Source organism: Corvus kubaryi, unplaced genomic scaffold (genome assembly GCF_017639235.1).
Source record: "Corvus kubaryi isolate FWS band 111438036 unplaced genomic scaffold, C.kubaryi_AGA036_p1.0 37300, whole genome shotgun sequence".
Lineage (NCBI taxonomy): Eukaryota > Metazoa > Chordata > Aves > Passeriformes > Corvidae > Corvus > Corvus kubaryi.
In genome coordinates this window covers 14,395,169-14,420,571 of record NW_024581093.1, presented here as the reverse complement: position 1 = coordinate 14,420,571, position 25,403 = coordinate 14,395,169, and the positions used below count along the sequence as shown (strand labels likewise).

The window sequence follows — 25,403 nt, the reverse complement described above, 5'->3', positions numbered from 1 at the left end:
ACAGAGGCCACTCCTACAGCATCAGCCTGTATCTGTGAAAAAAATATGCACACAAAATTGAAGGCCCTTGTTCATACCTGGATGAAGAATCCTACCTCTGGGTTGGTAGATGCAGTGCTAGAAGCTATAAAAGAATATGGACTGTGTCTTTCCCTACAAGATTCAAGGAAAAATGAAATGAAAAATGAAAATAAAATGTCTTTTGGCCTTCATCTGTTATCTGTAGCACCTTTTCCAGGCCTAGCATCCAGCAGCTCCTCTTAGCCAGGGATACTTGCTGTTCACAACAGGGCAGTTTTTCTGCCATGACTCTCCAGTCCTGGCAATAGAGAAAAAGCAGGCTAAAACCGGTTAGAAAGGGTCTAGTGGAGTCCAGTGTCAGGTTGCTTTCCGTAGTTTCAGTTGATCTGACTGCTCCCTCCCAGTGAATCTGCATGTCTGGGTGCCAAAGGAAGAAAACATACAACTCCCTGAGCTTCAAAAGGTCCCTCTTGTTCCCTCTGAATAAGTTGTAAGAATGCCTGCTTTGGTGTCTTAGGTCACTATAAAAAGTCCAAAAAAACCAGATCCACATCCTGCCTTCTTATAAATATTTTTTAAAGTAAAAGAGAATGACACTGTGAGGGGTCTCACCAGGAATGTTATGGATCAAGCCTTGTTGTTTTGTAAACCCAGGATGATTTTGGAGATGGGGCTCCCCAAGCAGAGTCTTTCAGAGGGCATATAAGGATTCCTAGGCTGTCCTGAGGCTTCCCAATGATCCTTCCACCTTTTGTGATGCTTCAAACCTCTATGGATGAAAAATATGAACTGCTGAGGGATTTTTTTTCCTTTAGTAAGTTAGGACAATGTTGATGCAAGACTTTTTACAGCTTCCAGGAAGAACGGGGAGGAAACAACTATCTAAATTGAGGAAAAACTGCAGTTGCTGAAAGTAAACCACTTTAACTGATAGTGAGGAATGGAGTGCCTACTCCTAGCATTGTGAGCAGGAAAGAAAGGATCTCCGATTTGATGATTAGTGACAAATTTATGTGAGTTGGCAATTCTTTGAAAATGAAATTTATTAAACTTGAAATAAAATGTTCACCCCTGAATGAACATCTCCTTTTGTGAGGTTCTAAGATTTTGCTCATGGGCTTTCTTACTGCTATTCTCTTGTTTGAATGACTGTACCCTTAAGGCCAAAATCCATATTGCTGAGTTATTATGAAATACAGACTTTGTCTCCATGTGCTTCTAGACTTAACATAGCTCAACAAATGACACCTGTGTGGTAATTTTGAAGAGAAAGGCTGAGGAAAGACAGAGAGAGGAGAAAGGTATAGTTGGTGGGCTGATGTTGTGATCACTTGAAGGCACTACAGTGTTTTGTGTATTCCAGCACAGATGCGTGTACCTGTAGGTGTTTTTTGTTCATGTCATTATCTAAGTTGATATGGATAGCAATAGCTTACTTCCAGTCTTAGGGATTGTATGTACTTAAACACTTTGCCAACAGATTTTACGTGTGTTTTTAAAATCTGTTAAGGAGAAATGTGATTAGGAAAAAGCAAATTTTCTCACATGGTGAATTTTTTTAAGCCTAAAGGTTAAGTTCAAGCTTTCTCAGCATATTGACGCGATGAATTACGCATTAATTAAATAACATGAGTCATATTCTACCATTGATTTTTTATATATTTCTTGCTGTTTGATTTTAATTAATGGGTGTTCTGTACATAGAGGATTCAAGAAAAGGTCCAGTGTTTAGAATGGGAACTATAAAGTAAAACATGGATATGGTAGTGTGGTTTGTTAATTGCAGTAACGATTGCCATCAGAGCCTCCTACACTGTCTGTGCTCAGGAAAGATTGCCATATGTCACAGGAAGCCTTGCCTGAGCAAGGACAATCAACCCCAGAGCTGATTCACTGTTATTAAAATGAAACACAGCTTTCAATGTCTTTGGAGAGTATTGAAAAACTTGAAGGTAGGACAAGGTAAGGTGTATTCACCTCCAAATTTAGCCTGTATATTAATCAGTAGGTTTGGCATTTTCATGGAGGACTGCTACTGCCAGCATCAGGAAAGTTTAAAAGAAGGCTCCTGCTCATGGGCTTGATGCACTAAGCTTTGTTGATTGCTCACTACTGAGGCAGGTAAATGTACTTAAACTAATGTCTGCAGCCTGGGATCAGAAGCAGGGCTGCACTGTGCTACATGGAATTTCAATGGAAATAAGACAGCACTCTCTGCAAAGATCATACAGTCTAAAATAGTGTCAGTGCTGAGTGTTTGTCTATGCGTGGGGGCTCTTCCGTGAGGCAGAACTGTGCAGTATGGTTCTTTTCATAAAACAATGAACTTTGCTGCTCAGAGAAAGAGCCTTCAGTGCTCAGAAATCAGGAAAGAAAATTTAGATTGGCAGGGTAAAGAGTAGACATAGCCAACATACAGTGCTTAAAAAGATATACTTGTAAGGAAGTTCAGAGCTGCTACTTTGGTTATTTCATTGTGTTCTTCCTGCTGCAATCTGCAGTTCTTTATCTGGATATACAGAACAGTTGGCCTTATTAGAAAACAAGAACAGTGTATTTTAGGGCATCAAGAGGCCACGGAGACCAAAACCAGAGATGCCCTCTCCTATAAAACTGTGATCCTCCCAGAATGACTCCTCAGCTGGCTCCTGGTATATGCAAGGAGCAACTTCCAGTCAGCCAGCCTGTGGGACCAGTAATTTAGCTCACTCCAACTGACCTTCTGTCTTAAAAAGGATCAGGATTGCTTGCCTATATCTGCCACAGTGCCTGTTTTTTTTTTTTCCCCCCCGAGTTCTGTTTGTCTTGCAGGATCGAGTCCTAGTTGCATAATTATGCTTTCCAGAATTAAACAGATAAATTGGCCTTAAAGAGATAATGTTAACATTGGCTGCAGCATCAGGCTCTTAATAAATTGAGGGGCATCAAAACTGGTGTTTTTTCTAAACATTAGTTTCCATGATTGTAATTTTTTAATGAATTTTCACAACAGACTGTATATTCATCTGAAAGTCAGCAGCTTCCCTTTGCAAAGCCTGGTTCCCTCTGTCTCTGCATGCTGCAAACATGCATGTTGCAAGCTGTGGATAAATTTTCTTCCAGCCCGTGTCACAGCACGCTCTCCATATCTTTGTATTGCTCCCCTCAGTATATTTGGGATTAACTTGCACCACAAACACATCCTACTGCATCAGGGAATCTTAGGTGTATGATTTGTTCTGGTATGGCATCATACAATATAGTCACGATGTAAGGCAGAGGCAACAATTAAAATTGATGTTATCCATTTAAATATAAATGATTTTATTAAGATTTACTTTGAAACAGTAATATGACTGACAACCAGTGATTATTTTAAATGAATTTTGAAGCTAACAGCAGTGGACACTGTGTGTGTGTATGTATGTGTGTGCAGGGGTCTTTTGTAATGCTTGGAGGTTGCTTAGCTGACACCCCAAATCAGGGAGCATTGTTTTTCAAACTAATTTTTATTGTCATCCAGTTTATTCTTTTTCTCATGATATGTGTCCCTTGTATCAATTTTAGACTAAAGTAGTGCAGAAACAAAAAAGGTAATGGCACTTTCCACAGTATTTCAAAAGGTTTTTAAGTGGAAAAAGGTATTTAGTATTTTTAATAAGCATCTTCAATACTATTGAGTTGGTTTCTTTGTTCATATCACAAGATTAATTATGCTGTCAAGCACTTTCAAGGCCTGCTTAACAAAGATTCAGTGATATAATGGTTTGCTTCGCATTGCCTTTTTTCTGCATAGCAATCACAATCAGCATTAGACAATTTAAAACCCTTTCACAAGCCGGAAGTTCTGAAGAGCCTTTTAATCAACAAAAGTAATTTTGCAAACAACTAGATACAGCGTTTTTCATATTAACTAACTTGTATTAAACTCTGCTATGTGCTTGAATCTCTGGTTCTGGTAATGGATTATTCAGATTTGCAAGAGACTAAAAGTGGGGAACACAATTAGCACAATATGCAGTTTGTACCCCATGGAAATTGTAATCTCATACCATTCTCCAGCTTAATATAAACATGGTATTACTACTTCACTGCAGTTCCATATATTTTAATTTTCTCTTAATATGTTGTCCTTGTGTAATTACTTATTTTTTTAAATGCCTGGAAATGTAATCCTTGTTTTAAGGGAGACTACTATTTCTATAGGCCAGGTTAGAAATCAAATCCTAATACACTACAAGATTCTGAAATTCAAGCTACAATAGGGAAATCTGTTTAGAAACACTTGCCTTCTAAAATCATCGAGCTCAAGAATGCTTTATTGGGTAATTTTATTGCCATATAGCATTGTAAGAAATCCCACATGATTTAAAAACACTTATTTGATGGAGAGATTGTAAAAGCAAAAACACACTATGATGACTTTTTTTTTTTGTCAAGCACATATATAAAGGAAACTAACCTGTTAATGACACCTTTAAAACACTCTTTTTTCTTTTTTCCTAAACTGCTAGAAGCATTAATTTGTACTGTTGCTGCATGTGGTAATTAGCAACTTCAGCAGTGATTTTCTCTGCCCTAAACCTTTCGTGTTTGACACTATTCCAACCCGGGAGAGGAGTGACCCTGGGATACAGTGCTACAGGACAAGTGGAGCAAATCCTGTCACGAGAAATAACAGGGTCAGAAGACATTGCTAATGAAGTCATAGCAACTGGTTTAAAGAGCCAATCAGAGAAGGCAACAATCTGTAAATGAGGATATAATTAGCAGAAAAAATAACATGCTTTGGTTGGATTCTAGGGGAGCCAGTAATGAAGGCAATGACTGGATATTGAGAGAGATTCCAAAAGATTAGAGCAAACATTGTGCAACAAAGAATACCTAATTAGAAAAAAGTGAATGTGCCTTAATTAGAAGAAAAATATATGATTGAAAGACATGCAGTAGCCTTGAATATGAATATAATAATGACTATTAGCCCAAATCTCCAGGATGGAAAAAAAAAAGTCCTATCTTCACTTTTTTTGCCTTTTCCATTTTGATAAATGGTCATGAAGAAGACAGACTGTAAATTCATATCATTGCTGGGACATTAATACTATTAAAACAGACAATTTTGAGACAGTAATTTAATGGGTTTCCACCCAATTTACACATTTACTACCCCTAACACAGCACTGCAGACAAAGCAATGCTGTGTCTTTTGGCTGGCCTTAATGTTCTTCTGATGTGAGGAAGTAATTATTAAAGGAATTTCAGGTAGGTGTCCTGTGGCACTTGAGCTAATGCTTGGTCCAGATATGCTGCTAATAGGAAGAAACCCTGGGTGGTTTTTCATACAGAAAAAGAGCCAGTGGTGCTGAGGCCTTGATTGTGTGTACATAACTACTACACTGCTGCAACTTGCTTTTATTTGTTGCTGTTTGGTTGGTTTTTCTTTGGGTTTTTGCTGGTTTTTGTTTTTTTTTTTTTTTTTTTTTTTTGAGGTAGGGACTGATCCAAAATTCATTAAATGCAAAGAAAAAGCTTCCAATAAGTTCACTGGCTTCTAGATTAGACTCGGTGTGAGCAGAAACCCTGGAAATTTTATTAGTAAAAATTAAACATGTTATTATCCTGAGCATAATAGGCCCAAATAGAAGAATCCCATAATGGATTGTGCCAGTACAGTATATGCACAGTATTTATGGCTAGCAGTGATGAAAAGTATTATGTTCTACTGGTTATCATTTTATTACAATAGAAAAATCAGGACTCTAACTTGTTAATAATTTTTCACCTTTATAGACATCTAAATGATATTATATTTCCTCCCTTTTTTCTTTTTACAAAATGGTTCTAGGATATTGATTGTCATTTATTTTTACTCACGATATTTAATTGTCATAATTAGCAATCCATGTCTCATTCTCTATCTTAAAAATATCCTGTCAATTTTATAGCATATTTATAGATTAATTTAAATGTATAATTTAATTTATTACTGCATACCTTTGGTTTGTCTGTAACATTAAAATACTTATGGTACAGAATATTTTAATTAAAACTATTCATCAAATGAAGTCCAGGTAGCATCCTTATCCTTGTTTGCAGTAGGGGGTTCTGGCAGTGAAAGCAAGCAAAATAATGGGTCAATTAAAAAAAAATCTAAATATAGCTTTTTCAGAGATCTGATTGCTTAACTCAAGGTTAAAAAATAAAAAGAAAGGAAAAAAAAAAGAAAGAAAGAATGTGTTTGTCAATGGATTCCACAAATTAAATTATGGGGTTTTTTTTCCTCTTGCAGACATCAAATCTGCTAATGTCATGGCCAGAGCAGAAGTAAAACCAGACAAGAAATGGGCTTGAATTTTCATATGTGACATATCTCAATTTGACAGTGTCTGCAGGAAATTGGGATATTGTTTTCAGAGGGTTCTTGTAAAAGGAATTGTACTATTAATTTTTTCTAACACTGGGAAATTTGCCCTCTATATATGAGAATAAAAGTATTTACCCTTTTAGGTCAAGTGTTTCTTCATATTCAAAAATGGAAAACTTTTAATGATATTTCTAATAAACTAAGAGTTATTAGTTTGCTGTGCTAGGGAAAAAATACAATATAACATTGTGATGAAAATCCTACCTCCAGTGTAACTGAATCGAGCTTTTACTGCAGCTCTCAGTTGACAGTAGGTCTACCATTCTTTTGCCATGTATGCTATTAATTCACTTTCCAGAACTGTCAAGTACTCTGAAAGTAAGAGAAATATACTAAAAATATCAATGTATTTCTCTTCCTTTTGCTAATGTATCTCCACCAATGCTATTTTAAATTAAGCAATGAAGTAGTGTTGAAAGTTCTGACTGGCTCTGATAACAAAATAGATTAAAAAAATTAACCAGTTAAACAAGAAAAATAAGAAGAAATAGAATCAGCTGACAGCTTAATTGTTCAGCTTGTATGCAAATATTCTGACAATAATTTGCCAATGCTTTTGAATATAAGTTTAGAAACACATAATTATAATATTAATTGTTTCTTCTGCTTTAATTCTAGGTTTCTGTCACAAAATAGAAGGCTTAACTGTAATTCATGAGGAAATATAAAAAGTATATTCATTTTGTATTCAATTAGCTTTAAGCATATTCCAGTGCAGTGCAGTATTACAATAATTATTTATGTTAATCTACAGAGGAAGATACAGTGCATTGGCATAATAAATTGTCTTTATGCTGTGTAGCTATGCCTTTTGAATCACCTTCTGTACTCACAAACAAGAGCATCTACCTGAATGGAGTAGTTGTCAGATTGCAGGATAAAGACAATGAATTAGTGGCATGTAGGGAAGATACAGCCCTACAAAATCCACCATTCATATCAATATTTGTTTTTTAAACTATGTAGTAATAAAATTGAGTGTCTGAGCATGAGTCTGAAGTGAGAAGAGAGGACATGATGCTGGAAGGCTGAATTGGAATTTGGCCTGGGTTTCTTATTCCAGCTCTGAATGCTAAATTAATCACTGAGATTTATACGAAGGTGAAAGCTACACAACATCTTCATCAAGGAAAAATAGGGTTACAATTCAATAAATTGTGTGGTAATACTTTATTGACTAATGAATATACAGCTTCTTCTAACTGCAGTATTTTACTTTTGGGGACTGTAACAGCATTGCAATTACATTACTAGTATTTGCTAAAAATATGTCTGTCTTGTCTCCTGATCTTAAAACATGCTTTGAAAAAGGAAGTGAAAGAAGGCCCAGAGAGAGCAGGTTATGCACCAACCCAGAGTCTTGTGGGGAAATAAACCATGCACAGATAATAACAGTGCAAACAAGTTGATGCTGCTATTTTTAAACAGGCTGTTATTATTGACTAACAGAGGTTGCTGTAGGTGGGATGCTGTTAATGACAAAAGCTCTGGAACAGTGGAATTACTGCTAATCCTGTGCTAGAGAGCCTAATGAGAAACACCTAAGTGCAGAATTAAATGGTCCTCTAAAATAATTTCTGCTACATACTTGATAAGGAGTCATAGCATCCAAAGCAGACCCTTTTCTTTTTCAGAAATCTCTATCCACAGAGATCCCATATTACTCCATTCACAAATTAGAGAGATGAAGGAGTCTTCAGGGGGTTATTACTGAAGCTTTCAAAAAGAGAGGAACCAAATCACTTTGAAACAGCCAAAAAACACTCTGGGAAAAGCTATTTTAGGGCCCACTCAGGGAAAAAAAGGTCATGACACTCAGAAAAAAATCGGTGACCAGCGATAGGACCTGAGGGAAAGGCCTGAAGTTATGTCAGGGCAGGGTTAGGTTGGATATTAGAAAAAGGTTCTTCCCCCAGATTGAACAGGCTCCCCAGGGAATGGGCAGAGCCCCAAGGCTGTCAGAGCTCCAGAAGCATTTGGACAATGCTCTAACACACAGGGTGGGGTTGTTGGGGTGTCTGTGCAGGGACAGGAGCTGGACCCATGGTCCTTGTGGGTCTCTTCCCAATCAGGATGTTCTGTGACTCTGTGCCATGATCCTAAAGCAGATCCATGAGTGTGTAGCACTTTGAAGTGCTGCAGCTGATGGAAAGCAAATGTGGGAAACTTGGCATTTTGCAGATGAATGGCCTGCACTGAAGAGCCTTTTCTTTTTTCTCAGATCCCTTTTTGTTTGTCCTGGTGGCTGTCATAGCCCACACAGGCATGGAGTGAGAAGACCAGCCTGCTCTGAGATCCTGAGTGAATTTGCTGGATCGAGGAGTCATTTGGAAGCTAGTAGGGGAGCTGTGATTGTTATTTCTTGCAGCTGGTTGTGAACATGTGCCTGCTGACCAGATCTACCTTACCAGGAGGTGAAAAATCATAGAAGCATAGAATGGTAAGGACTTGGAATAGACCTTAAAAATTATCTAGTTCCAACCTTCCTGCCATGGGGAGGGATCTCTCCCACCAGCCCAGGTTGCTCAAGGCCTTATCCAACCTGGCCTTGAGCACTGCCAGGCTTGGAGTGTCCCCAGCCTCCTGGGCAACTTGTTCCAGTGTCTCACCACCCTCATAGTGAAAAATATCTTCCTATCGTCAGAGGCAAAGGAACTCTGATGTGTTTTCTTGTTAATACCTATACAAATTCAAGTTATAGACATCTTGAGTTTTGGCCCATGGGTTTCTGCAGTTCTCACTTTCTGCGTGTATTTGATATATTTAATAACTAAAAACAATTTGGTCACGTAAATGACTCCAGAAATAGGCAAAATGTGTTAGATTTATATTATCATATTTCCTTAAAAAGAACTTACAACACTTTGACATGAGTTTGGGATCTAAATAGGTTTTAAAAACAATTTTTGAAAATTTGTGACGTTAATTTATGTGCTTCTTTAAATCATGAACCTCTCAAAAATCAGAATTTTCCAGAATTTGAAATCAAATTAATAAATCAGCCTACATCAATTCAACCTTGGGTTTCTGAAAAGATTTGTGAACTTTAACATCTCTTTAAGCAGGCCTGTTCTGCATTTTGATTTTCTAGTGCAATGCAATCCAAGTGAGATTTATATGACTACACATTTTGTTGCGAACATTCACAGCTCAAAGCTATTACCTGACTGTCTTCCATATCAGGCCATTTATGTATCTAAGAAAACACTGGCATCTGTTTAATATTTTATTGCTTTAAAAATATCTTTGTTGTTCAGATACAGTCTCGCTTTAACATTTTCATGAATAGAGTCTTTATTCTTTCTGTAGAGCAGAGGACATTTACCTTCATATAAATAATATTAACTATGAGTTGACCCATAATCTGCACTGCAAGAAAATCATGCAATAAGAGTTTTTCCTTCAGAATGGTTGTGAGTTTATTTGGTTTTTATTTGTTCTTAAATTTTCTAATATTTTCCTTGATTACAAACAGGAAACACATAATGCCTTGTGACACTTTGTATTGAACTTCAAAAATAGTACATTAAAAACATCCATAACGGCTTTCAGCTTTAGGGCCTAACAATTTATATTATTGCAGATACATTAATTCTTACAAAGCTTGAAATGTGTACAGGTCTATCCCCTCATTATTAAAAATGCATAACTTATGTACCCTATCAATCCATATATTGTAGATCACTTTATCAAGGAAGAAAATATAATTATCCCTATTTTATAGTCAAGTTAATGCCACAGTGGACAAAGTCACAGAGCAAGTAGAGCTCCTATACAAGGAAGATTAACAAAACCAAAATTCTCTTGCCTACATCCTTTTCCATTTTGATTTGTCTCAAATTAATGCACAGCTAATTTTTTGTTGTTGTTGTTCTTTCAACACAGGGCTGCCAAAATAGGAGCAAATCTAGTGTAATAAGACACAGGGTGAACAACTTCAAATCAAACCTGCTTCAAAGCAAGCTCTGAATCAGAGAGACAGGGACAACCTTAAAGCAAAACCTTACAGCATAGTACAAAACAGTTTTTCAAGATTTAACACCACACAGAATAGAAATAATACATAGATGAGAGAGAGATGGCTCTCTTTCCATGGAGAGGTGGCTCAGTCAAACTGGTAAGAGGTTCATGGCACCTGCCTTTCTACAGCTGTGAAGTTGATCTAAACCCAGCAAACTGCTTAGTTCCCCCTTGGAGAAAGCAGGCTTTAGTTACTGACACCATTGGAGCACTTGGAGCTCAGGAGAATGTCTCTGTCTTCATCTTGCTCAAATATGGGCTTTGTAGTGCTGTCTGGTTCCTGATAAGCAGCATTTAACAAATTAACACTTTCCAGGACTGAAGTAGCGAAGGTTGAGAAGGCTCAAGGCTTCTAGTCAGCACCTGCTTGTGTCAAGGCTCAAGACAAGCAGGAGGAGGTGGATGAGGTGTAGCATAAACCTCCTCTTTTCATGGTTTTATCAGCTCCAGCCCTCCAAACCTTGTCCTTTGTGCCCAGGGTCCAGTCAAGAATACCTTTGTGTCCTCATGTCACATCTGCTAGGAGCTGTGTTGAAAACCTTGTGTGAGGGCTTCTCTGCTTCACAAGCTCTGGAGAAGGTGAGCTCGCCTCTCCCTTCCATGATCTCTGTGGCTCCCAGAGCTCTTCTGGTCCTGTGAGCTGGCTGCCAGCACAGGGGAAGCAACAGAGTTTCCCTGTGCAGTTCAACATTAAGGACTGATCTTCATCTCTGCCTGAATAGACATTTATGATGTGGTGTCCTTAATTTACATTGGGTTGGAGGAGGGGAGAGGGAAGGCTTTGTGAGAATGAAATGGGTAATTGCTGGCAAAACAGTAAAGCCATCAGCTAACACAGGTGTAAATGATAAAGAAAAAAGAGTGCCTGACTGTAAGGCTGGGGGAATATTCTCAAGAAATCATTGCTGTTTTCTGTCCTTCACCAAAGATTTGGTCTTCTGAATGTTGCTTCAGGCAGAGCTTTTAACAGACAAACCCAATGTGTGGGAAGAGGTTGGATTCAAGTGTGACTTCAAGTGACTCCATTGAACCAGTCAGGGACAATATGTACCCATCAAGGAAAGAATACATAGGGCATTGTGTGATAGAAATGGACTTATATGGCAATTGGATACAAAGGGAAATACAGAACAAATCAACAGCTGAAATGAAAAACATGAAAAAGAAACTCAATCAAAAACAAGATGGAAAATTTGTTGTAAAAACCTAATCTGTGAAATGCTAAAATAGATGAAACTTCTTAATTTTAAGATAGAAAAATAATTTTATTTCAAATATAAGTTAAATTGATAATCTGAAAATGATAAATTGAAACAATAATTCTGTACATTCAAACTGCAGTGAAGATGTTTCAGGAAAATTTTAGGGAGAGGAAAACAGGGAAAATTTTATGAAAATTCACAAAAATGTTTTGAAAAATGATCATTTAAAAGAATAATTGATACAAGATATTAACCAACTGGCCCTGGTACCATGATTATAACTATTAACACTGTAAAAACAAAAAAAGGTTGGAATACAATCCAAATGTCTGTTTCCCAGGAATACAGACCTGTACCAAAGTACTTGGGGTTGCTCATCTTAAAAAAAAATCAGATCTGTGTGGCTGAACTGTCAGTGCTCACAGATGAAGAAAATAAGAAAGATTTGTCTGAAACAAAAAGACTTCCTGTGTCTAGTTTTTGAACATGACTGTAGGAAACAGGTGCCTGTTTCTTCAGCACAGCACATCTCACTACATTTTTTAGAATAAACAATGAGTAAGAAGGTGCTCAAATTCATAGTCAATAGAGAACTCTCCATTCCTGACTGCTTGTCTGCACATGCTTTTACACATCCTTCAGCTAAATCACAGATCCAAATGGAAAACTAATTACTTACGGACATCAAGTGAATTTGTGACACTCCCTGGAGACTTTGTGCCCATAAAACATCTAGGTAGTCGTTCTTTTCTGACAGATATAAGATATAATTTAAATTTAATGTATACTTCAAGTATTATTAAGTAATGACTCAATTATTAAATGTAAGTTACTAATATAATATTTTGTATTTTCTTTTTTCTGTTATACATCTGTGGTTTACAAATGTAGAAAATATTGGGGGGGGGGAATATATAGAGTGTATGCAAATTTGCACACATTGTCCATACAGTTGTGCCAAGTTGTTTTTTTCAGATGTAAATCTTATAGAAAAAAAATTTTTCTATTTTCTGTTACAAGTCATGGAATCTTCAAAGATGAATAAGCATACAGGTGGAAAGCAGAGATGGCAACATGGAAGGGAAGAGACCAAAAAGTGTTGTGGTGTCTAAAAATAATAAAATGTTTCCACAGTTAGAATGTAAATCTGTGTGAATTGAAAAGTATTATACATATTTTATCTGTTCTTTTCCCTCAATTAAGAAAAAAACATGAGGAGATGCCTGATTCCTCAGGTATTATCTTCCAAGGAAAATCAGACTGGTCCAGACGAAAATGTAGAAGAGTCAACAGTATTTTCCCAGCTATTGTGTAGAACCACCTTATCAATTAATAAGAATTAATAGGAATTCTTCACTCCTGGTCTTTGCTTCTGCTAAATTTCCATCCTCCTACAGAGATGTGATAGAGGGCAGGTGGGAGCTCTGTGCTGGATAGAAAGAATAAATATAAGTAGGCAAACATCCTTTCTTTCACTTTTAACATCATTTAGTGAAGGAGAGGAGGTGGGAACAGAGAATTATTAGTAGGTTGAACTTAATGTAGAAAATGAAAATAAATGTTTCCCCATAACTGTTACAGGGAAATTAATTTAACTCTTGGCCTAAATTGAAATGAAAAAGCTGCCCTTATTTAAAAGAATTTCAGTGCATATAAATCTTTCAATAATTGCATTATTATCAGCAAACTTTTATTTTAATGCCTGCAAGAATATTTGGTATACAAGTTTATTCAAAAGTACTGTGTAATGTCATGTTGAAGGAAGTTGTCTGCATTTTACTTTTTTACCAGTGTATCATCTGTATCCTTGTTTGTTGGAAAAGAATGGTTTCATGTCTGCATTCCCAAATCGGTCTTTTAATTCTTACAATTCCTATTAATTCTTATTAATTGATAAGGTGGTTCTACACAATAGCTGGGAAAATACTGTTGACTCTTCTACATTTTCATCTGGACCAGTCTGATTTTCCTTGGAAGATAATACCTGAGGAATCAGGCATCTCCTCATGTTTTTTTCTTAATTGATGGAAAAGAACAGACAAAATATGTATAATATTTTTCAAACATTCCTTAAATAAAATTTTTTATAGATAATTCCCTTCTGTTCATTTTTAGCAGAATTTCAATTCTGCCTGTTTCCAGGATTTAAAGAGGAAACAGATGGAGAATATCAGGTCCCCAAGATTTGGGAAATTCTGGCACAGGGTCTTACTCAGCAGATGAACTTTCTGTGTGCTGCACCAGGTAAAACAATCCCTGTCACAGTGAAAGGGACCAGCACTTTTACTGTTCATGCATTCCACTTGAGGTTTTATGTTGTGTATGGTTCTTATTACAGCAGTTATGGGAAAATTTTTGTTGTACCAGTTAAGCTCTATAACTATGTTTTTGTGATGTGTGAAATAGTCCTTAAGTCCAAGAAATCCTAAATTTTAATTTTTGACTTCAAATTCAGCTCTGAACTTATTTATTTGCTCAAGTATAAAATGATAAAGGTGCCTGTCCAATACTCTTAAATTATAACTTTTTTAATTATACGGTCAATTAAATTAGATTTAACCTTAACAGAACTGAGCTCAGTTCCAAAGGAACTTACCATTGCTTTTCATCCCTTCACATCTCAGACTCCCTCATGAAACAGATGTCTTGCTAAGGCCCTAAATGTGAGATATGTTGAATTATAAGGAGGAAGTTCTAGAGTCTCATAGGCTTCAAAGAGAAAGCCATAGACTGTTCCATGTAATGAGGAAATTAGTCTAATTGCTTCTGCTAATTGCAGCTGTTGGTGGGTGGCAGAGAGAAAGAAATGACAGCTAGTCTCAGACTTCTTGGTTATGTGTCATATCTCACCTCAGAGGACTGTGCAGCGGGTCAAGGTGCTTTTGGGGAGATGACACTCTTACACTGCTCTTAACAAACTATTGAAGTTCTATGAACAAAAGTCTGATTGTAACATGATAGAACTACTGATATCAAAGTGTCACTTGGGAGAAGTGGCTCAAATCTCTTATGTCCAGACAAAACACATGCTAATGGTGGTCTCTGGCCAGGGATGCTGAGCATCTGTGTATTTCCATGATGTCCATGGGAACCAGCGGGTACTTAACACTTTTGAACTCAGTTATTTATACAAATTCCCTGCGTTTTCTGTGCTTACTCCTAGTCAGAGCAGTGGCATTTCTCTGAAGATTCACAGGCTTTATCCTCTATCTTCTGATCTAATTAGCTTGCCTGAGAAGCAAAACAGATTAGCTGTCTTGAGCCAGAGGCATATGCTAATGGAGCTAGGAGATAGCTTTATACCACACAGCTGTATCCTCAGAGCTAGATTCAAAGGTCTTGAACACCCACAGAACCATTCCCATTTACTTCAGCAGAGCTGGGCTAAGGCCCTGAGCTTTGAAACTGTTTGTCTGAGAATGTAATGTACATGGGTGTCAAGCATGGCTGTGCCCTAAGAGCAAAATATTAACCTATAGTAACAGTACTTTGCACTTACCTAGCAGCTCTCAAATAATAATTTCTGTGCACTTTAATTAATTAACCTTTACAACAACATGTCTTTGAGGGTGAGCTAAGGATCAGAACTGAGTGACGAACTTAAAAAGTCTCCAGTTACTCATTTATGCTGAGACTATTTTTGATTGGAGTGTATTTTTTTCTTTTTTCAGATTTTCTTCCTCATAACACTGTTTTAAAAGCATGTTTTAATCATAAGCACTTAAATATTCGTCAAGCAAAAATGAGTGTTCGTACTTTTACTGGCATCTATTGGGTAACAGTTCATTGCTTCTGCCTTTTACTGCTTCTCCTTTCACTGCACCTGCTGCCTCTTTCCCCATAGCCCTTAATCATTTTCTGGTGTCCTCACCAGTCCCTATTAAAGCAATGCTGATTCTTAAACCCCTTTTTTCCGGTGTGAAATCCAAAATATTAAGACAGGTGAAATCATTTATGTGTTGCATTGAACTGGTGGGCAAAGATGGACAAAGTGGAAAACACACCAGACGTCCCAATTCACTGTATTGATGAAGGCCCAGAGTTTCATTAACAGCTCTTTAGGAAATTGCTCTTAAAGAGATGACAAGTAAAAGACATTTGTGAATATTTTTGAATAATCAATATATTTCATTTTCCTGTGAGTTTTAAATTCTTTGGGCATTATATTAATGGTAGATATGTACAGAGTGTAGAAGTCCTGATTGTTGTTTTCTAGTCTTTAAACAGCACTGTGTCTCTTACCCATGGGCTAAAACAGTGCAACATATAGACTTTTCTAGAAGAAAAAATCCTTAATTTTGGTTGTTAAAGTTTAGGTAATGTCTAAATATTCTGCTGGAGAGTAAAATTTGGAGTGAAAAGAGTACAGAAATACCAGACTAAATGGGCTCTGTTGGATCTAAACCAGTAACCAGCTAAAAAAAAATTGGAAAAGGATCTTGATTCTCCATCTCCCTTTCCTGACACCTAGAATGAGTTCCTTTTCATCATGAGTATACTTTTATTAAGTTTTCCAAAAAATAAAAAAATCTTTGGGTTTCTTTCATTTGGAATATTTACTTCCTGGGAATTATTAGTTAATGCATCTTGAACTACATTAGCTGATTCAGGTTTGTGGTTGATCTGATAGCTATGTTCCATGAGTCCCATGTGCCATCTGGCTGCCGTTCCATTTGGATCATGTTTAGTCATTAGTTGCTAAAAAGATCTATGGTCATTTACCTTAGTGAATCAGAGCTGGAGTTTAGCATTATTTTTATATGACGCTAAAAGTCGTTTTTTAAAGACTTATTTTTTAGGTTTGCTTTTTAATTTTTTTAACTCCACACATTCACTTTTAGGCTTATATTTTTAATTGCAATATTACAAATATTACATGTTGTTTGTTGTTTATACTGAGTCATTATATAATGACCCTGTGCTAGGATTTCTCTTGAAGCCTAAATGTTCCTTATTGTTCTATAGTTTCATTTAAAAGAACAGTCATTGGTGACATGTAAATGAGTAAAGTTTTATAAAAATAACTTGGAATAAATTTTTAATAAGATGTATTATTATCCTTTGACTCATAGCAAGTCATTCATAAACACCATTAAATCCTGATAATTATAGCTGTAGCTGCAGGGTTACTACCTTTACAGTCCTTATGCAGACTTCATTTAGAGGTCCAGTGGGGACATACACACAACTGCTACAAAATGTTGCTATTAATGGTTTCCTTTGGAACCATTGTATTGTGCTAGATTAAACATTCACTCATGAAACAAAAATGTTTATAGGTCATCTAATAGCTAAGCATTTTGTGACTTAAAGTAAATCCTTCATCATTGGATTGCAGATTTTAGGACTTGCACAGTTTTCTTTTTTTTCTTCAGTATGCAACAAGAAATATAGAGATTTTGTACTGCAGCAAAAAACTCAGCAATTTTCTCTGAATAATGCAGCAATCACCATTTTCCCCAAAATAAGTTGGACTATTTTGGTTTATAAAGCTGCTTAATAACTTTTGCAGTACCTCCTTTTCTTTTTTGCCCGCTTGTTGCCCAGTTTCAGAGTTACCTTCTGAGATAGAAAGGATGCTGGTACTTACTGGTGCTTTCAGCTTCATGCTTATGAAATACATGCTAATATATTTCCAGGAAATGTTGGGTCTAGATGTAAATATTACAGCTCTTGTTCTTCTAGACAATAATCTAGATGTTAATTTTGGAGCTGCATAGACTTTTTGAGTATCTTCTAATGTAAATCACTTCCAGGAACATTCAACAGAAAGGATTTTCAGGAACATCAGTATTGTCACTTCTCAAAACTCTGCTCTGTCCTAAAACAAAGATCTCCCAAGGTATTTTTAAACCCCAATGTGCAGTGGACTTTGCACCATCTCCTTTTGCTAGTTGCCATTTTCTTTTTTCCAGTGCAGTTTACTCTTAATTCTCACCAGTGAGATAAGCTAAGCACAAAGCACAGTGGCAGTTCTCAGGACCTGCTTAGCTCTGATGGCCTTTCACCACCTGTGCCATGCTAGCAGTCCCTGCCAAGGATATCAGACATCTGCGAGGAACTGAGCTGATGTCAGCAAGCTGCTATTGTGGTACTAAACCCCTAGAAACTGCTTCCACCTTCATCTGATTTAATTTTTACACCACCTTTCTGCAGTCTTCCCTCCACTGTTTGGCTTCCTTTGATGGGCTTTGCTCATTGAAGGCCTCAGAGCTGAGATTTTGCATTATGCCTTAAAAAAACCTGTGACAGAAAGAAAGAGATATTCATCATTGCTTTAATTGAAGGCTGAGCCAGCCTTTTGCATTCTGACAGGTGTTAATACTGTTCTACAATTTTGCTAATACTCTTCCATATTCGGAGGACCCCAGATGGACAATATGACTTTTACAAATTAATGGCACTGTAATTAAAGATATTTCAGCATACCATAAGAGATGAAGAAATGTTTGTTAAACAGAAAAGGTGTTTTGAAATGCTGTGATGATCTGATATACAAAACAGCTTCTAATTTGTTCTCCTGGTACTAATTGCCAGTAGTCACTGGATAAGATTAGACTGATGTTAATTCAGTGTATTAGACAGCAGATAGTTATCCTTGCAGGTGTATTTCTCACGGCCATCAAAGAACTTTAATAAAAAAGGTGAATCTTTTTATATAGCAATATTAAAAAAAGGAACTAAATCCTTTCTTTTTTTTCCTCTTTTACTTCTGACCCTTACTTTTTTCAGAAGGGTGAAACACTGCTAAGATTTTACACATTAATATAGCAAGTCTTGATATAAACCCAGTTCCTCAGTCTGGGGAGACTCTTCCTTTTTCCGTGTAATAAACATTCCTAAAATCATACCTCAAGTCCTCCTCACTCGTCTTTTAAAAAACATTGCCTGAAAAACAGCGTTAAACTATTATTTCATAAAAGTTATTGAAAATATTTATTGTGGAAATTTTAGAAAGGATGAATGGGAAAGGAGAAAAAAATTAAGGCTAAGGAACATAGAACTAATTACATGTATTCCTTAAGGCTTCTTTAAGGCCTCATGCTGGATACCCAGGGAGCTAGAATGTAAGTTTATATGTCTTAGTAAATCAGCATAATGATTCTTTTTAGTGTTTTGGTGTGACTCTTGGAATTTTTGAGTATTAATAGAAAATAATTCCTGTCTATTCCCTTTCTACATCCCTTAGGGAAAAATTCCTACTTTAAAGCCTTTTGCATGGGCATATTTTGCTAAATGTATTTATATTTTTTTTAACTTGTGCAGATTTTCAGAACTTTTGAAGGAATCTCTCTCAGGATTCATAATAATGGAAACAGTGGTGACTGGAGATGTCCCAGTAAAATTTCCAGTAAAATTTCCCAGTAAAATTGTTGTCAATTCCCCTTAAGAACATCTCATCACTTTATTTAAATGTACATGCTGGTTTATGGGGTATGTATAGTTGCTGGCAAATCCATTGTTTTATCATTCTGAGACCACTAATAACAGGCTCCCGAAATATTGGGGACAGGAAGGAAGTTTAATAATAAATATCAAGTCTACTGTACTTCAATTCCCCCAGCTTTTTATTTATTAAACAGCAACACAGTGGTCAGCCAGTGAATTGCAAATAAACATTGGCCATTTAATTCTTCACCACTTAAGCAAGTGTTGCTAACAAGAGTGGCCTAATGGAAATTTTAGGGTTTCACCCTAAAATAACCCCATACCAGAAATGCATAGCAAAACATAGCTGGCCATTGTCTGTAACCTGCCAACTCTTTCCTTTTCTGACCAGACTCAATTGATATTTGCTCTGCTCTGAATTTTGATCAGTGATGGCATATTTTGGGGATGATACATCCAGAAGTGCTGATAAAGCAGTGAGATGAGCAAATGAATATAGCACATCTACACAGTGATCTAACATTTGTTGGGTGTCGTACAATTATTTTCCTCATGACAGGGAGCTTGAAAACCTGTAGGTAAGTCAGTGTCATTCAGTGTTTCTCTGAGACTTGGACTTGTGGTTTTACGTTTTTGTTCTTGGTTGATTTTTTTTGGCTTTTTCTCAGGGGTTCCTGAAAAGGATTTTTAAAAATCTGGATTCTGAAACACATGTTGGTTCACCATAATTTTCTTAGTACTGCTTTTTACATGTAGAATCTGGTTAGGCTAAAAAAATAGTATTTATAGTCTCAGTAAACAGTGTTCAGTGGTGACCTTTCTGCACAAAGGCTGTCTGCTCCAGACACCCTATTAAAGACTTCAGGATGCCTGAGACAGTCCCTGTGTGCCTTGGTACTGCAGCAGGTCAAGGAACTCCTTTTAGTCAGTATGGAGATTTACTTTGTAGTGGCATTTCAAAAAGGCTGGGAGAGTTGCCCTGTACTGCACACTCTTCATAATTGCTAATTTCAGGTCTTTTCAGGGTAACTGATTCTGTAATGTAAATAAAAAATTAAGGTTGTGTTTTTAAAGCGTGGCATAACAGAGCAAATGGAAATTTTATATTGTACGCTAAGAAGATTTTTATTAAGACTGAACAACAAAAGAGAATTTCTGAATGTTGGGGTTTTAGTTTAGTCTTAGTTTTTTTCCTGTTAAAGGAATTTTCTCCCATATGCATGTTGCTAGGGGACAAATAGCTGTACTTAAGAAAGACAAAAAGGGGAGTGGGGCGGGCCTGGCTACTCCTTTGTCTACACCTGGGTGTGGGGTCAGTTCGCTCTGAGCGTCCGGAGAGAGAAGCTGCAGAGAAAGGAGCTGCTGCTTCTTTCTTTTTGGCCGTTCTTTCTTTCTGCTGGAAGCAACGCCGGGACCCCAAAAGCCGCTTTCCCTGCCCTGCTGGAGACCGGGCTGTGGCTGCCCTGCCCCACTGCTGCTTCGAGCTTTCGCTACGCTGTAGCCCTGCTCGCCCTGCCTGCCTGGGCGTCCGTGGGGTTCTCCCATCTGGATACATCTCGCCTGCCACCCGGGATTTGCGTCCGTCCCTGCCGTTCCAGCCGCCGTTCTAGCCTGCTGTTTCAGCCTGCTGTTCCTGAGAGCCCGGGATCAGCTGCCCAGGGGTTTGTGAAGCCTTTGTTCCATCCCTTCCCGGGATCCCAGGGCACCAGAGCCGCGGGTTTCCCGAGCTCGCTCCGGAGCGCCCCCTGCAGCCGCGGGGGAACCATCGCACCTGCCCTGCTCACCGGGAGCCGCCAGCGCCCCTGCCGGCTGCGAGCGGAACTGCACCCGAGGGGAAATAGCCTGACAGCCGAGAAGGCTGGGACTGGGTTTGTGATTGCTGTTACTGCCATAGTTGTTGTTGTTTTGTTTGACTGGTTATATACATATATATATATAGTAAAGAACTGTTATTCCTATTTCCCACATCTTCGCCTAAAGGCTCTTGATTTCAAAATAGAATAACTTGGAGGGAAAAGGGGTTATATCTGCCACTTCAAGGGGGCCTCTGCCTTCCTTAGCAGACACCTGTCTTTCAAAACCGAGACACTGAAATACGTTGCTTTTTCTTACTGAAAAAACCTAAAATTTATATTTTTTAAAAAAACCCCTCAAGTTGTATTTAAGAATGTAAATATCAAGGCTCTTTTTTCTTAAACTTTACAAGAAGTTAAACTTTCATTGATTTATATAACAGAAATCATAGCAGAAAATACATGTAATGCTGACAAACAATTCAAATCCTCAGATTTTAAAAATAATAATTGTCATTAAAATAACCATTTTAATAAAATTTTATACATATATACATTATATAAATAACCATTTAATACAAAATTTTGAATGGGTTTATACATTGTATACGAAATAACAATTTTAACAACCATTTCATATTTGTACAAACAGATCAATACAAAACACCAATTAACTTGAGGGAAGATTCCTCTGAAGAGACTTTGAAATGTTTAAATTATAATTGTCAAGTAGTCTCATTGAAAATCACCATAGTAGCTATGGAGGCAGAATAGGAGTGCATTGTGTGATGTCTGTGAATCACAAAATAAATCTCAGTCATATACAGATGCATGGAGCCCTGTAAGACACTGAGCACTTTGTGTCTGAGACACTTAAAACGTGCTCACCTTAAAAGCAAGGCAGGTGTGTAAGTGCTTTGCTGGCTCAGGGCCAGTGCCTCACAGGAGTGACCTCAGAGGGTTGGGATCCCCTCCTGCCTCCTGGTGTGAAGATGCCCTTGCTCACAGCAGAGTTCCGTGAAGCAGCACTTCCTCAGGAACACCCAGCCTTCAGGTATCATGTCAAGCTTAGAATAATTTTTTTGTTCTCCCATGTCTTTCTGGAGGAGAAGGTAGAGTGTTTTGAGTCTTGAGAAAAATGTGTGATGTATACAAAGGATTGTGCAGCATTTCACTTCAGAGCATGGGTTCCTTGTTTTCCATTGTTCTGGATTGCTAGTAGTTTATTCTGGTTAGGTGAAGTAAAAAAAAAAAAAAAAACTCTTTTATGAACACTAAAAAAAATTATAGGGAACTTGTGTTCTAAGCATGTTTCAATACAAATTAGGAAACATATGACAGGGTCCATACTTGGTCCTTTTGCTAAAGAAATATATCACATTCCTGGGTTTCTTTAAATTTGTCTGAGACACAAGATACTGAATACATAATGGATCTTTGCAGCTATATGCATCAGGCAATTTAGGGTTCAATCTTTCCAGTTCATATTTCCAAAACGTTTCCAATTTTATGAGAACACCAGCCAGTTGCAGACCTCTTAAACTGTCACCTGAACAACAGTTCTCAGCACAGCTCAGAGATATGGGAAGAAGTGTTCCAGCTTTTGCACAGTATTGCATATTGTTCTCATGGCCTTCTTTATATAGATCATAATTTGTAAAACTAGACAAAAAAAAGGTGGCGAAAAATGCTCAGATTAATTGCACCAATGAGAGAATAGAATTTTACTCATTTTTTTTCCCAAATTTTGTGGGTTTCTATTTGCACTTAAGGCTTCTTTTCTACATACAGTTCTGTTGATGTGTGGAGCATGCTGACTCATATTAAATAGAGTTTATTATACAAAAATACAGTAAATATAACTCAAGGCAAGAGGAAAATCTCACTGTGCATTGTGTCTAATTGTTATTTATTGATGTGGGGGTCACAGGAGGCCTTAACATTTTAAAAATTGTCTTCATAAAAATATCTTCTTTTAATTTTTGCAAATCACATTTTCAGCTCAACATTGTGAAGGATGCGAAGCTTTAGATGATACCCGAAGACTTGACAGTATATTATGCCAGGGAGTGACAATTTAAAAAAAAAAAAAATCCAGTTCCAAGTGTAAGTTTAAAAATGTAACTAAAAGCCTTCATCAAACTTTAAAGAGCTTCTTGTGCTTTTAGCATCTGCTTATTCTGATTTATTGACAATGACACACCTAGCAACAGTCATTCCTGCTGAAGCAATGAAGTAATGGACTTCAGGAGAAAAGGGGAAAAACAAGTAGGTGCTGCACACAGGAGAGAGGCCGCTGATTACAGACCACTAATTTGTTATGCACTCTGGCAAATCAGCAGTGATTCATATGACAAATAAGGAGAAAAAATTAACAGCTGTCATGTTGTGATGTGTTAATTTCCTGACAGTCTCTGCACTGAAGCCAATTACTGATTTAAGGGCAGGGAGAGAGAGCCCTGTTCAAGCTTCTAATTAGGCTTCTTCAAGACTAAAAGGATAAAAGCAAAAATAAGAGCAAGAGAATGAAGCAGGTAGCCCCAGCTTCATAAAGCATACATGCTTTTAAATCCTCAATTAAATAGCTTTAAGCTTAAGAGTGTTTAAGATAAGAATTTAGAAACATTTATTCACTTTTATCCACGACCCTGTGTTTAGTCCTTTGTGTAGTAATTGGGAGATTCAGCAAGCCCAGGGGTCTGCCTTGCCCTCCTCCCGCAGCCGTCCAGGTTCTGGATGTGACCTGCCACTAAAACCTTTGGTTAGCAATGCCAGCACTGGCTCATGGCCTTCAGACCCCACCAGTGTAAAGGGACATCAACAAGTTCTTGCCCTTTTAGCCCTAAAAAGGGTTCTTGTAACTTAAGGGAGCCATAATTGCTGGTTAAGGGCTTGGCTCTGACTCCTACCCTTACATCAGCAGTCCTGACACTCACAGGAGGACTGAGGAGCCTCTGGGCCACGTGTAGGGAGCTGAGCTAATTCTGTGAGCTCTGGAGTGCCTTCACTTGGAAGCTAATTGGAAAGGAGGGCAATCAGCATCCAGCATGATGGAGTCCAGTGTGAGGCAGGACCTGGAAACAAGCAGTTGTTCTGAGGAAATACCAAGGCACGGGGTGAGTCGTGCTATGGTTGTGAAAGGAACCTGACTCAGTCATGTAATAAATATGATGTGCATTCCCCAACTACCCCTAAAACAGGCAAATAACTGGGTATGGTGTGAAGCATTCCAGTAAAGTAGCTGATTTTGTAAGAAATATTTTATTTTCTTAATGTAACACTTAAAAATTAAACCCAGGTTTCCTGTTGACCTGCAATTTAAACCTACAGTATAAAACTACCAACTGACTGCAAAGAGCCTTTACCTCTTTTTTTGGCATTGACTCAAAAGTGACGTGTTATAAAAACCAGGAATTAGTCACTGGAAAGGAAGCATGGATTTGCTCCAAAAGGAAGGAGCATTTTCATCCGCACAATATTTTAAACTTTTTATTTCATATTCAGATGGTCATGGAGAGTGACTTTTACAAGTTGATACCAAACTTTTTCAGGATTCTCCTCTGCTTCCTAAAATGCAATTATAGTAAAAAATTTGAAAAAATCAATTGCATTTTAAGACGGGCAGCCATGTCTTATTTTTCATCATGGCTCCCTTCATTTGGGTTTAAAATACAGCTCTTCCTTGCTTCAGGAATGGGCAGAAGCGGAACTTTACAGGAAATTCAGCAGCAAATATGATGTGAATTCCTAAAATCACTGAATTTGCACTGGGAAAGAAAGAAATGTTTCTAATGAAGTTCTGCAGCCTGCAACATAGGCCAGCTTCTCCAAAGAAAGTATGATCAGCCCCAGCTTAGGCAGCTGGTAGAAGCTGAGCTGCAATACAGAGTTTAGAATATTTAAAAGGTCCCAGATTGAAATTTCTATGTGTGATTTGCAATAGACTTCAATCACTGCTCTAGACATAAAATAACAACTCTGATGACTAGATGGGATCAACTGGAGAACCAAGTGCTGGTAGGGAAAATTAACTTAAAATATGTGTGTGATGTGTGCCCTAAACTTAATGCTACCAAATATAAATAAATACATATGAAGTCGATGTTGCAATTAAGTTACAGTGGAACAATACACAAGAGACTGGCTTTACTGGGGGAATCAGCTCTGAGTCATTTTAAATCCACTACCTGCAATTCTTCCCCACCTTTATTTGGCAACTTTAGTTAAATAATAATTTTTGTAGGTTTTGAGCAATTACATAAAACAGATTTTGTGCTTTCTTTCTTGTGTTTGAAGGATTTAAGAATCTAAATTAATTTCATTTGTTCTTAACCTGCTGTAAGTTTGTTTGCTACCAGGATGGATGTCTATTTTTAATAATTATTAATAATTTTTGTGTATTTCAATATAAATGATAGTAGGTATGCTGTTGTAAGAGGCAGTAAGACCTTTCTGACATTGATTTTGCTTGCAAGTTCATCCTTATTCTTGCTGGGATGGATAAAGGTAATTCAGTCTCTAGGCTTGCTCAATCCAGATCTACTATCAATTCAATTGAAATATGTCTACATTGAA

General features: G+C 37.3%; 1 long non-coding RNA gene across 1 annotated transcript in view; it reads left to right on the top strand.

The window, feature by feature from the left end:
- Positions 1 to 8,668: 8,668 nt before the first annotated feature.
- The window catches only part of LOC121664345, an 80,842-nt gene continuing 64,107 nt past the window's right edge, over positions 8,669 to 25,403 (top strand). The window contains exon 1 of the long non-coding RNA XR_006015962.1: positions 8,669 to 8,864. This is a non-coding gene — a long non-coding RNA (uncharacterized LOC121664345). The remainder of the gene's footprint in view (positions 8,865 to 25,403) is intronic.